Source organism: Saccopteryx bilineata, chromosome 5 (genome assembly GCF_036850765.1).
Source record: "Saccopteryx bilineata isolate mSacBil1 chromosome 5, mSacBil1_pri_phased_curated, whole genome shotgun sequence".
NCBI lineage: Eukaryota > Metazoa > Chordata > Mammalia > Chiroptera > Emballonuridae > Saccopteryx > Saccopteryx bilineata.
Window position 1 is genome coordinate 158,393,037 of NC_089494.1, and position 13,515 is coordinate 158,406,551.

The following is a 13,515-nucleotide window of genomic DNA, read 5'->3' on the forward strand; positions in this document are numbered from 1 at the left end:
AGAGGGATAGACAGGGACAGACAGACAGGAACGGAGAGATGAGAAGCATCAATCGTTAGTTTTTTGTTGCGCACTGAGACACCTTAGTTGTTCATTGATTGCTTTCTCATATGTGCCTTGACTGCGGGCCTTCAGCAGACTGAGTAACCCCTTGCTCGAGCCAGAGACCTCGGGTCCAAGCTGGTGAGCTTTTGCTCAAACCAGATGAGTCCACACTCAAGATGGCAACCTTGGGGTCTCAAACCTGGGTCCACAGCATCCACTGTGCCACCGCCTGGTCAGGCATAATATTTTTGATAGCCAGGCATGATGTCCTGAGTAAAAGGAACTGCTGTAAATGGCCTTGAGAGATGTAGTTGTAGGTACTGGGGAAAGGGAAGTATTTCAGAATCCTATGATTAGGTCTCAGCTTTGGTGAACCTGTGAACTTCACATGTGCTTCTTTGAACTCCTGCACTAAACTTGGGTTGCACAGGATGGCTAGAGCAATCTGGAGTTGGTATTTCCCTTCTCCTGGTAACTAGGCTCTGTTTAAATAGTTTCTCCTGAGGGCAGACCTTGTTGAAAAGAACAGCACCCTGGCATTATTTCAAAATAGTTCTTTTTCCGCTCCACCTGCCCAGGGATTTTTCTGATATTCAGTGTGAGAACCTGGTGAGATCTAGGAGATAAAACTCACAAGAGTGTGCTGGCACTCCTGGTACCTTGATCCGCCTGGAATTTATAACTCTCAAAGTTGTCCACTCTGAGCGTGTAGCAATATTCGCCAATTATGATCCAGATTCTCCACCCTAGCACTGGTTTCCATGGAGACTGGTGCTCTCCATTGAAGTTGATAAATTGTGATTCTCTGTATTTGCCTGTTAGTATCTTCCATTTGGGGAGCAGCAGTTTGTCCTGTGACCTCATTTCTTTTATGGATAAAAGAGTTGTTGATTTTACAGTGTGTTTAACTTTTTAAGTGTCAGGATAGAGTGACAATTTCCAAGTTTCTTACATGTTGGGACAGAAAATGGAAAGTCAGTTAAAGTTTGAACTCACTACCCTTCAAACACTCAATCTTGGAAGTTGGCTTATTCTCTGAAACCCAAGGCACCAGGAGCTATGGCGGTATATCATTTACTTGATCCCACTTATAAAGATACAGTTAACAAACACTTGCTGCCTCACCATGGGGGGAGGGGAGAGGACAGTAGGGTGTGAAGGAGTTAGCGTCAGTTCTCCTGTATTAGAACCTCTACATTATTTCTGACTTCCCACTGCATAATCTTTCTGTTAGTCATTCTAACTCAGGGGTTGGGAACCTATGGCTCGTGAGCCAGATGTGGCTCTTTTGATGGCTGCATCTGGCTCACAGACAAATCTTTAATAAAAAAAATAATAATGTTAAAAATATAAAACATTCTCATGTATTACAATCCATTCATTTCCTACCACTCATGTTCGGGTGGCTGGAGCCAATCACAGCTGTCCTCCGGGACAACACCAAATTTTTATTGGATAATGCCTAAGGTACACGGGTCGTTGTAATGGCTCTTATGGAATTACATTTTAAAATATGTGGCGTTCATGGCTCTCTCAGCCAAAAAGGTTCCCGGTCCCTGTTCTAACTTATTAATACACATTTTAAAAGCCATATTTTTGTGTGATTCACTTGAAGCTTCCCTTCTGTCTTTGCACACCCTGGAAATTTTCCCAGAGTTCACTTCCCATTCAGGAACTCAGTTCAAATGTCACTTCCTCAGGAAGCTTTCTTTGACTGTTGTCCTTTCCCTAAAAACTCTTATCTCAGATTGAAATTATACATTTCTGTGGTCATTTGATAAATGCCTCTTTTGCCCCATTAGACTGGGCAATTTATTAGTGGGTAGCAAGCACTGGCTTTGGTTTTGCTCACTACATGATCCCTGGTGCCCAAAGTAGTGGCCAACACTAAGTCACCTAGTAAATATTTGTTGAATGAATGAGAATAAATGAATGAATGAATAAACCGATTTCCTCACAGCCACACACCTTGGCATAGAAAATGTTGTTCTCCTCGCTCTTCATGGGGCCACTATCTTCCAACTCTATTTAAGTCTAGTCAGCTATTTCATTCATGTGCAGACTGAGAATGGGAATGTAAGTAGAGATGATACCCTTCAAAATAAACTTTGATTCAAGGTGGTGCACTTATTCTTGACAATCAGAACCCTTGACCCTAGCTCTGTGTTCACTGGACATTTAAATGCCAACTGCTGTTCAAACTGCTAGACCAAAAGAACCAGAAGTCTGCATGATAGAAACAGCACCTTATGTAAGTGGTATACCTAAGGTATTTCCAAACTTGATCTCCTCCAGCCATAAGAAGACCATCAGACCATTTTCCCACCCCTCAGGATTTCTGGGAAGGTGATGTGAAAACTGTGAAGAACTCTACAGTCAAATGTTATCCTAATACCACCCGCTGAAAGGATGTAAGAGAGATTTGAAACAATTTCTAATGCTGCGGTGCAGGCTCTTTATGCCATACCTGGACCTGTACCTCAAGGCAGTGACTAGGGTAATTTATGTCTGAAGTTTCCTATGAGATGAGGCAGGAGAGATTTTCAGAATAACTAACACAGCAGCAAAACTCTCCTCAGTCCTTCCTATTTGCCAACATTGTTCACATGATGCTCTTCTTTCTATGTGGCCATCAGTTTGTATTTACTTACTGACATTTTCCTGTGATGACATTAGTAATAGCTGGTTTTCTAAAAAACTACCAACTCTAACAACAGAGCAGCCCTTAGGTTCGATTCTGAAGTAGGTGAAGGTCACTTTGGGAGATGCTCAGCTTTTCTTATCCCTGGCTTCCTCTTCTTTCTGTCCCGAGGGCTCCTCCACACCAGCTATGGAAACTTACACTGTTTATTTCCTTTTCTCATATGACTGCAAGGAAGGATCTAATACCTTTATTCTCACTGGGATGTAAGTGATCGAGAGAAGTAGGTGGCACCCAAAGATTCTCATCCAGTGGGTGCTGGCCTACATCTTTGACAAGCTCCATAGAAGAATCCACTGACAGACTCAGTGTCTTGAGGGCAGGGGGTGTGTCTGTGTTCAGTGCTGCATATGTGGCAGCTGGAACAGGACTTGGGTCATGGTAAGTATTGGATGAGGGTGCTCAGTATAAGGAACCACTGCATAAATGTCTTCCCTTTCTCTCTTGCTTCCCATGCAAGTCTCTATACATTTGTTCAATAAGCCCTTACTTCATGTCCTCAATAGGTTTTTGAAACTACAGTAAAAGGATAGCAAAACCAATTTTACCATAGGCTAATTGATACAAATAAGAGTTAAGTTCTGCCCTGGCCAGTTGGCTCAGAGTAGAGCATCAGCCCAGCATGTATTGTCCCAGGTTTAATTCTCGGTCAGAGCACACAGGAGAAGTGACCATTCCCCCTCCACCATTCCCCTTCCCCCTTCTCTCTCTCTCTCTCTCTCTCTCCCCTCTTCCTGAAGTCATGGCTCAATTGATTCTAGCACACTGGCCTCAGGTGCCGAGGATAGTTTCCTGGAGCATCCACTTCAGGTGCTAAAAATAGCTTGGTTGCAAACACGGCCCCAGATGGGGTTGTTGGGTGGATTCCAGTCAGGGTGCATGCAGGAGTCTGTCTATCTCCCCTCCTCTCACTTGGAAAAGAAGAAAATAAAAGAGCTAATTTCTTGTGGCATCTCATCAATGCTATAACGAAACAACCTTGAACAAAAAGACATTATTTGTGGATCTCTTGTACCACAAACTGGGTGGCTCAGATAACAGAAACTTATTTCCTCATAGTTCTAGGGGCTACAAATTCAAGATCAAGGTGTGGGCTGTGCTGGTTTCTCCTGAGGCTTCTTTCCATGGCTTAAGATGACCATAGTTCCCCTGTGTCTTCTCATGGTCTACCCTCTGCGTGTGTTGTGTCCTTATCTCTTCTTTTCATAAGGACACCAGTCAGATTCGATTAGGTCCCACCCTAATGACCTCATTTTAACTTAATTATCTCTTTAAAGTCCTTATCTTCAAATAGAGCTTCATTCTAGGTACTGGGGGGTTACGGTTCAGCATACAAACTTTGAGGAGACACAATTCAATCCATAACACTTAGCAAACTCATCAAGTCTCACAAGGTTTTATCATAGGGTTTTGTGAGGTTGGATGCAGGAGGAGTGTCTTGTGAGATATCAGGTTTTTCTTATCTTCTCTGCAGTCATTCCCAGCAGGCAGTCACTTATAAATGAGACTGGCCCTAGAGAAACAAATTTTTCTCCAGGATTTTGAGCAACTGTTTGGACAGCACACATATTGTAATTGTGGCCAGGACAAGGACAAAGTGAAAAGCCTTTGATACAGTGACATGGAATTGTGCAACAACTGAGCATCAGGCAATAGAAGAGGGGAATGTGCTTTTTGCAGGATGCTAATCATGTACGAAAAAATATCTATTTTCTTAAGGCAGACCCATTGTTTGATATTTCACTCTTATTTTTGGTGGAATATTTTTTTAAAGGAAAATAAACCCTGAGTAAATTAGAGTTTTGCAACCTAATACTATGATCCAACTCATAAATGTTTTTCTTCAGAGTTTATTTGGAAGCATTTCAGACAGATTGTTAGGATTATTATTTTTTGGGGGGTAAAATCACGCATTTTTTTTTCAAACATTTCTCCTTCAACTCAGAACCTTCCTCCCAGTAATATTTTGCATGCTGCAATAAAAACGCAAGGAAGAAAGGCTGCCTCTGTCTATTTTTAGGGTAATACATTTGCCAAACTCTGGAGACTTGCCTAGATGCCTGCTTCCCACGGACATGAACTCCTTTTCCAGTGCCAAACACTTAAGCCAATTTCAGAACCCACTTGCAAGTCCATATCTCCATATTTACACAACATCTTTAACCCCACCATCTTACACATTATCTTTAATCCCATCATTTCTTTTAACACCATTCTCGTACGAAAGTGAACAGACCATGGTTGGGTCTAGGTAAACAACTATTACCCGGCAACCCTCATTCATGCTGGAAGAGGCTTACCAGAGATGGAGCCTGGATGAGAAGTGCCTGGAGCTATGAGCTGTGATGCTATGAGCTGTAAGCATCAATAATGCCAAGACAGGAGCCAGAAATCTGTGGACCACAGGCACAGGCAGCTGAGTCATGGAGGTAAGCAGGCTGATGTCCAGGTCTGGTTAAGCCAAGGATAAAGCCAGAAAGTGGTTATCCCATGGAGGCAAGAGAACAGCCAAACCTTGCAGGAGTAAAGCTGATTCAAGAGGCCAAGAAAAGTCCTGGATTGTAAATCAGAGCAGAGAGCATAGTTATGGGACCCACTCCCATTCTGCTGAACCCTTGGCTCTCTCATCTGGAGAACCTTGAGAACTTCATCAGAGATATATGGCAATGAATGGTGACTTGTCCAGAGTCACTAGGAAGCCAGTGGCAAAGTGAACAAATTTAAAATTCCTAATTTTTATACCTTCCATTCAGTAATTTCTCTTGAAATAAAAAAATTGCATTTAAAAGAGGGTTTCAAACGTGCTAGAGAGGCTCAACACGAGATAATTTACATATCAAAATCAGGCCGGAGGCACATAAAAACCTGTAAACAAATGTTTATAATGGCTTTCCATAAACTGAAAATAACTCCTGTCCCTTAGCCAGAGATGGATAAGCAAACCGTCAGTCATCCACACAGTTGAGTACTACTCAGCAGTAAAAAGGAATGGACTTCTGACATGTATGACAATATGGATGCATCGCAAATGCACTAAGTTGAGTGAAAAAAGCCAGAACCCAAAGGCTACATATTAAATGACTCAATTTATATGACATTTGGGAAAACAGATTAGTAGATATGGAAGCTTTGGGTGGGGGCGGGCTTCACTACAAAGCAGCATGGGAGCCTGACCTGTGGTGGCGCAGTGGATAAAGCGTCGACCTGGAAATGCTGAGGTTGCCGGTTCAAAACCCTGGGCTTGCCTGGTCAAGGCACACATGGGAGTTGATGCTTCCAGCTCCTCCCCCCTTCTCTCTCTCTTCTCTCTCTCCCTCTCTGTCTCTCTCTCCTCTCTAAAAATAAATAAATTTAAAAAAAAGCAGCATGGGAGACATTGTTGGATGATGGAACTACTCTATTCTGGACTGTGGTGGTGGTTACGTGACCGGATGCATTTATCAAAACTCTCAGAACAGGATGCTAAGAAGAATGAAATTTATTGTTTGTACAATAGTATATTTTAATTTTAAATTTTTTTTAAAGAAAGGAAAAATATCCTCTAGATATGCTCCTGGAAGGTAGAGCAATAAAATAGTTAGAAGTGTGGGCTTTGTAGCCAGACAGCCTGGGTTTAACACTTGGCCTCTCCATGCAGAAATGCTGCAACAAAAGAATTAGTGTATTTAAAATGCTTAGAAAGCTAGCTTTTGTTTGATACATCTTTGCACAATTATCCAATATATCCTTATGGTTAAGTACCTAGAAGTGCAAATGCCAGTCAGAGGTTTGCATTGTCGCACATATCACCAAACTGTCTTATAGGACAGTTGTGTCCCTTTTCCCACAAAGACATAGAAATGGCCAACAGACATATGAAAAGATGCTTAACCTCACTAGCTATAAGGGAAATGCAAATCAAAACTGCTATGAGATACCACTTCATGCCTGTTAACATGACTATTCTCAATAAAACAAAAAATAACAAGTGTTGGAGAGGATGTGGAGAAAAGGGAACCCTTGTAAACTGCTGGTGGGAATGTAAATTGGTGTAGGCTTTATGCATAATAGTATGAAGTTTCCTCAAAAAATTAAGAATAGCGCTACTATACGACCCAGCAATTTCTCTTCTAAAAAATTTGAAAACAATCATAAAGATATATGTACTCCTATGTTCATTGAAGCATTATTCACAATAGCCAAGACATAGAAACAACCTAAGTGTCCTTCAGCAGAGGATTGGATAAAGATGTGGTACATATATACAACTACTCAGCCATAAAAAAATGGTGAAATTTGCCATTTGCAGCAACATGGGTGAATCTTGAGACCACTAAGGGAGATAAATCAGTTGGAAAACGACAAGAACCATATGATTTTGTTCATATGTGAGATATAAAACAAAAAGCAACAAACAAAACAAATTCATAGTTACAGATAATAGTATGGCGGATACCTGAGGGGAAAGAGAGGGGAAATGAATAGGGTAAAGGGAGTCAAATATATGATGATGGAAGAAGACTGGATTTTGGGTGGTGAGTACACAGTGCAATATACATATGATATATTATAGGACTGTACACTTGAGACTTATACAATGTTATTAACCACTGTTACCCAATAAATTTAATTTTTTTTTAATTGTGCCAATTCATACTCCACAAACAGAGTATATGAGTTCTTGGTCCTTGACTCTCTAGCCAACAGTGCTTAGTACTAATCTTTTTTTTCTTTTCTTTTCTTTTTGTATTTTTCTGAAGTGAGAAGCAGGGAGGCAGAGAGACAGACTCCTGCATGTGGCCGACAGGGATCCAGTGGGCGATGCTCTGCCCATCTGGGGCATTGCTCCATTGCAACTGAAGCCAATCTAGCAGCATCTGAGGCAGAGGCCATGGAGCCATCCTCAGCACCCAGGCCAACTTTGCTCCAATGGAGCCTTGCCTGGGGGAGGAGAAGAGAGATAGAGAGAAAGGAGAGGAGGAAGGATGGAGAAGCAGATGGGTGCTGCTCCTGTGTATCCCAGCTGGGAATGGAACCTGGGACTTCCACACGCTGGGGCAACGCTCTACCACTGAGCCAACTGGCCAAAGCCTTTTTTTTTTTTAAGTGAGAGAAGGGGAGATAGAGAAGCCCTGACCAGGATCTACCCAGCAATCCCTGTCTGGGGCTGATGCTCAAATCAACCAAGCCACTGGCTGCGAGAGGAGAAGAGAGAGAGAAGGGAGAGAGAGAGGAGCAGAGAAGCAGATGGTTGTTTCTCATGTGTGCCCTGACTAGAGATTGAACCCTAGATGTCTGCACACCAGGCCAATGCTCTATCCACCTAGCCAACAGGCCAGGGCCTAATCTTTATATCTTTTCCAATTTGAAAGATCAAAAATGATACTTCTGTGTTCCTTTTATTTGTATTTCATGATGACTACTGAGGTTGAAGAACTTTCCATATACTTATTGATTTATTGTGAATTACCTATTTACAATATTTTTTATTTTTATTTATTTATTTATTATTTATTTTATTTTTTTACAGAGGCAGAGAGAGAGTCAGAGAGAGGGATAGACAGGGACCGACGGACAGAAAGGGAGAGAGATGAGAAGCATCAATCATTAGTTTTTCATTGCATATTGCGACACCTTAGTTGTTCATTGATTGCTTTATCATATGTGCCTTGACCGTGGGGCCATCAGCAGACTGAGTAACCCCTTGCTTGAGCCAGCAACCTTGGGTCCAAGCTGGTGAGCTTTGCTCAAACCAGATGAGCCTGCACTCAAGTTGGCAACCTCGGGTTCTCGAACCTGGGTCCTCGGCATCCCAGTCCGACGCTCTATCCACTGCACCACCGCCTGGTTAGGCTACAATATTTTTAATTGAATTAATTAGGGTGGCACTGGTTAACATAACTGTCGACAACACATCTCTGTACACTGTACTGTGTGTTCACCCCCCCTCCTGTTTATAATTTGTGTATTAGAATATTTAGTTTTATTATTGATTTATATGAGTTTTTATTATGAATTAGGGTTGATAATAATAATTAATATTTAGTTTTTACTAGTTACCAGACATTATTTTAATCACTGAAAAATATTCACATTTGATAAGGCCTATACATTATAAACATCTTCCCCTGTTTCTTTCATTGCTATTTCGAGCTTGCTCAGATATTTTTGCTAAGGTTTGAATTTTAAAATTCCTTTGTGACCTCTATATTTTTTTTTATCATATTTAAGGAAATTTTCCCTTTTGAGTAATTGTAATTTTTTCATCAATTGTTAGATTTACATTCTCAGGTTTCTCATTTATTTGGTTGGAGGTTCTTTATGGCAATTTCCATTATCCAGAATTATTTTAAAATATTCATTTCTTAAAATTCCCACAATAAAAAGTGTGGTACCTGATGGCATTTTCAGCAACAGACTTCAGCATCAGTCTATTTCTCATCAAGACGAGAAAGTAAAACGCGAGAAGGAAGAAGGTAACAAACCAGGAGGCTCCAAGTCTATGAGATGGAGGCGCTCGGGTGGCCATGGCGACTTCCAGGGAAGGATGCTGGGTGACTCTTTAACCCTGTCACTGCACTTCCTGCAGGCCTCCCCTCACTGGCCCCCTTCTTCTGGGGAGGTTTTATTGTTTCTTCCCACACCCTGCCCATCGAAACCCAAACATCAAATCTACAAGCAAAACAAGCTTAAGTTTTCAAACAGAACTTCTTCCAACTCCAAAAGTTTCTTCCTAGATTAATGAAATCTGACTCTATCATCCAACCACCACTTAAAAATCTTGGCTCTTCTCTGATTCTTCATTTAAAAATAACAATTTAGGAGAAATGAAATACAAAACGGAGGTGTAATGCATCTCCCATGACCTCACATTTTTAGGGTTATTTTTTCTTGCCAACTGATCCTGCATTCATGCTAATGTCCCCTTTTTGTATTCTTAAAAGTACTCAGTTGTTCCATCAAAAGCCAAAAGGAAAATAAACTATTTCTCAGGCAATGTGAGGTGCTAACGAAGGGCTCAAGAATTTAGAGAACAGCTTCTGATTAAGGGGGAAGAACCAACTTTGGTTGCTAGTTGTTTTTTTTTTTCCAAGAAAATAATTGGTGTCTTTTTATAAAGAAAGGTACAGATTTTTGTTTGTTTTCAGAATCTGCCTTTAAGAAATTTCTATAAGAAAGTAAATATTAGGTAATGAAGACTTGTCCCAAAGAGAAGGAGAAAGCTGAAGAGCTATGAATTTGACTATCAGTACCAAAATTTCTTTTCTGATTATCATTTAAATTCCTAAACATGACAGAATTATGCAAGATTTAAAATATTGTGTGTAATTGTGTGTGTGTATATGTCTTTATGCTTAAAGATAAATGGTTGATCATAAAAGTTGTATTAGTTCACACTGAATTAAATTGGGAGGGAAAGTATGTTTAGTTTCTACTATTTAGAAACCACAAAATAAGAAAATGTTAATATGAAAAGAAATTTCCTTCCCTTCCTCAATGCATATAGTTCAAATCTTTCTACATCCATGTACGACAGTCAGTGTGTTTTGGACTCCTCTGCTCATGCTAAAGATGGAAATAAGACCATTAATTTGAACCAAAAAATAATATAGGTGTACGTGTGTGTCCCTACACATTACGGGTTTATGTGTATATGTACACATATACAGGGTTGTACAAAGCTAGTTTTATAGTTATGAGTACATAACACAGTTTATTCTTATATTATTATTTATTGATTATATTATTTTTCATAAGAACAACTGTATATATATACAAATATAAATATATGTATGTATGTATGTGAAACATTATATATATTAAATATATGGAAACTGTATACTACTTATCAAAACAAGCCGCATATTTTAGAAGGACAACCTGGTTACGAACACAAATCAACATATCGACTCTCCTCCCTGGGGACATCTGGGAGTTTTCAGGTCTGAAGCATAAATGCTTCTAGCCTTTTCCAGCAGGCACAACACCAAGGTGGTGTCTCAAAGACAAACATACTTCTGTGGTAGATAACTGTTTTCTTGGCCTCTGAATAATTGTGGCCACATTCTCATGAAGAAAACTGTGGCTGTTTTGCCAGTTATTTTATTTTTCCAGAGTAGGAAAATTCCCACCCTAAGGCACAGAAATTGACATTCCTAAGGAAAAGGCCTCTTGCTCCTGACCATTAGGAGGGTATTTGTCAACTTCTCATCTATAAAGACAATCTAGTTATGGTGCAGCCACTATATTACTTTCTAGAATTTTCTAGAATCTGGAGTGTGTGTGTGTGTGTGTGTGTGTGTGTGTGTGTGAGAGAGAGAGAGAGAGAGAGAGAGAGAGAGAGAGAGAGAATACCTTCAATGGCACATGCAAAAATCCAGCAGAATTTAAAGTAGTTTACATTAGGCTATCTTAATTGTCTCATTCTGTCCTCCCTCTAATCTTTAGGATATTATCTCATTATTTCTTATCCCCCTATTTCACAGGTATTTATAAATCTCTGCTCTGAATCTGGCTCTGTGCCTGGTACTGTAGATGCAAAGATTATCTTATTTCAACCCATCCTATCCCATAAAGTATTCATATTATGCAGACCAAAAGAAAGATTCCTGCCCTCAAAGAGCTTATAATCCTATTTTCTTTGCCATTTCCAGATAGCCAATTTTTACAGTTCGTGTTATTTATAAAATGTCTAATCTTGGTATATAAATATTTGGAGCCCAAAACAAAGCACAGAATTCCGCTTGAATCCGTTTTTCATAATGAAACTTTCCTGTCTGGTGTCGTATCAACAGATAATGGATCAGACCAAGGACTACCTGTGTTACACTTTCTAAATATTGGAATTCATGACTACATAGAAAGAACAGAGTTCGTGTTTCTTTAAATCAGTAATTATTTTTCCTCTGACATAGTAAAAAGATACTAATATACAGGAAGAGAAATATAGCAGAGTAAAATGTGAAAACAGTGAAAAAAGTTGAAATTTGGATATGATTTTTTAAAATGGTAGCTTAGAAATTTTGGCTTCTGCTTCAAAGATTGGAACCCTTGGAAAAGAATATTTTATTCCACGAACAATAGTTGGTCAAGTTGTTGCTCTTTTCTTAGTGTGTTCTCTAATTTTGTGGATACCAAGATCCTTCATTTGAGTTATTTGAACATTAGTGCTCACATCTTTTGAAATATGGAGTCCAATCCTGGGCTATTATCCAAATTGGATTCTGTATTGATAAAAGAAGAGACATTCTGACCATAGTTTTATCACTGAAGATGTTTGAAGTTTTTTTTAAATAAACATTTTTAACAAGAGTTATTGTGTCTTAGGTTGGCTTCTTCCAGAGCAGACTTGAACCCTTTGAGTAGTGCATTTTTTTTAATGCTTGCTGACCCGCAGAAGTGAGTTTTTTTTTAACAAAAAATGAAATTGGTTCTAGTTCCAGTTTTATTAACTTAAAATCATGTTTGTTTGATAACCAATTTATGGAAACAAGAAGAACAGACATTTGCCTTTTTAAAATATTGCCTTACACATTTATAAAATAAAACCTTTTATTACCATCTGGATGGTCAGGAGGCATGAGGACGTACATGAACATCTGTACTATTCAAAAGGTTAAAACAAGAATTAGAAAACAAGCAATTTATTTAAGAAATAATCCAAAGAAAACATTGCTAAGGGAGAAGGGAAGAGAGATGTAGAAAGGAAGGATGTAACAAAAGATTATTATAAAGAGGTTGACATTATGGGCACCAGGGCTCTGTCTAGCTCGGGAAATCTGGGAGACAGGGAGGTACATGCCTCTGATCATCCCACTTGAAGGGTAAAGAAGGTGTGATAGCCATTGTCCCCAGTTATCATACAGTTACTCTCCATCTCGGCCCAGCCAAAGGAGCCCTTCAGGAGAAGCATGGCTGCTTGCAGTCTCACACCGTTTCTATGGCCCGGAAGGGTGAGTGTTGAAGGAATGTGACTACAAATCATTTTCCTTGCAAACTCCATTAAACCAATTTAATTCTTTGACTGCTCTTTTTATATGGAGTGGTCAAATATAGTGGTCTTTTTTTTTTTTTTCATTTTTACTTCCATTCTACTAAAATTAACCAATTATTGTTTCAACTATATATTTAAAGTTTTCCTCTGTGGCCATAATTTGTACTGTGTCCAGTGTTCTCACTTCTATATCTAAACTTTATTCTGCATAATTAGCCACTGTCATTTTTATTTGTGTTTGATTGCATCCATCAAAAATAACCATTATAAATTAGATTAAGAAGAACACAGTTCTGCCTATATATTAGCCAGTTGCTGAGATCATTGTGAGCACTAACCGTGAAATAGTCTAAAGTTGCTCTATTGTCCAGTACTGCTAGCCCAGAGTTCTGCGGACTTTAGTGAATTTATAGGTTAGCTTCCTTAAGACTCTGTTTACTCATCAGCTAAATTGTGCTAATAATAGAGGATTCCTAGCTTCTTTTTAGGAATCAGTTAAAATAAATCTTTTAGAAAAATTTATAGCCTATACTATAGGCCCTATAGTAAGTGTCCAATATGTTATTTATTATTGTTGTTGTTATTTAAGACCTTTATAATGATATACCTATTATTTCATATACTACTGATCACTTTGTCAAAAGCATACTTACCATTCACACTATTTGTAAAGAGCAAATGGTTACATCAAGATGACAATCAAAACGTCCCACTTTGTTGGTAGTACTACTTGCCTCATAGAGTTGCTGCTTGTAGGAGAATAATAAAACAAGACGTACAAGAGCCTGGTACACAG

General features: G+C 39.3%; 1 protein-coding gene across 1 annotated transcript in view; it reads left to right on the forward strand.

The window, feature by feature from the left end:
• ITGA8 (integrin subunit alpha 8) overlaps positions 1-13,515 on the forward strand; it is a 287,595-nt gene that overhangs the window by 167,025 nt on the left and 107,055 nt on the right. The gene's annotated exons all lie outside the window — the stretch shown is intronic.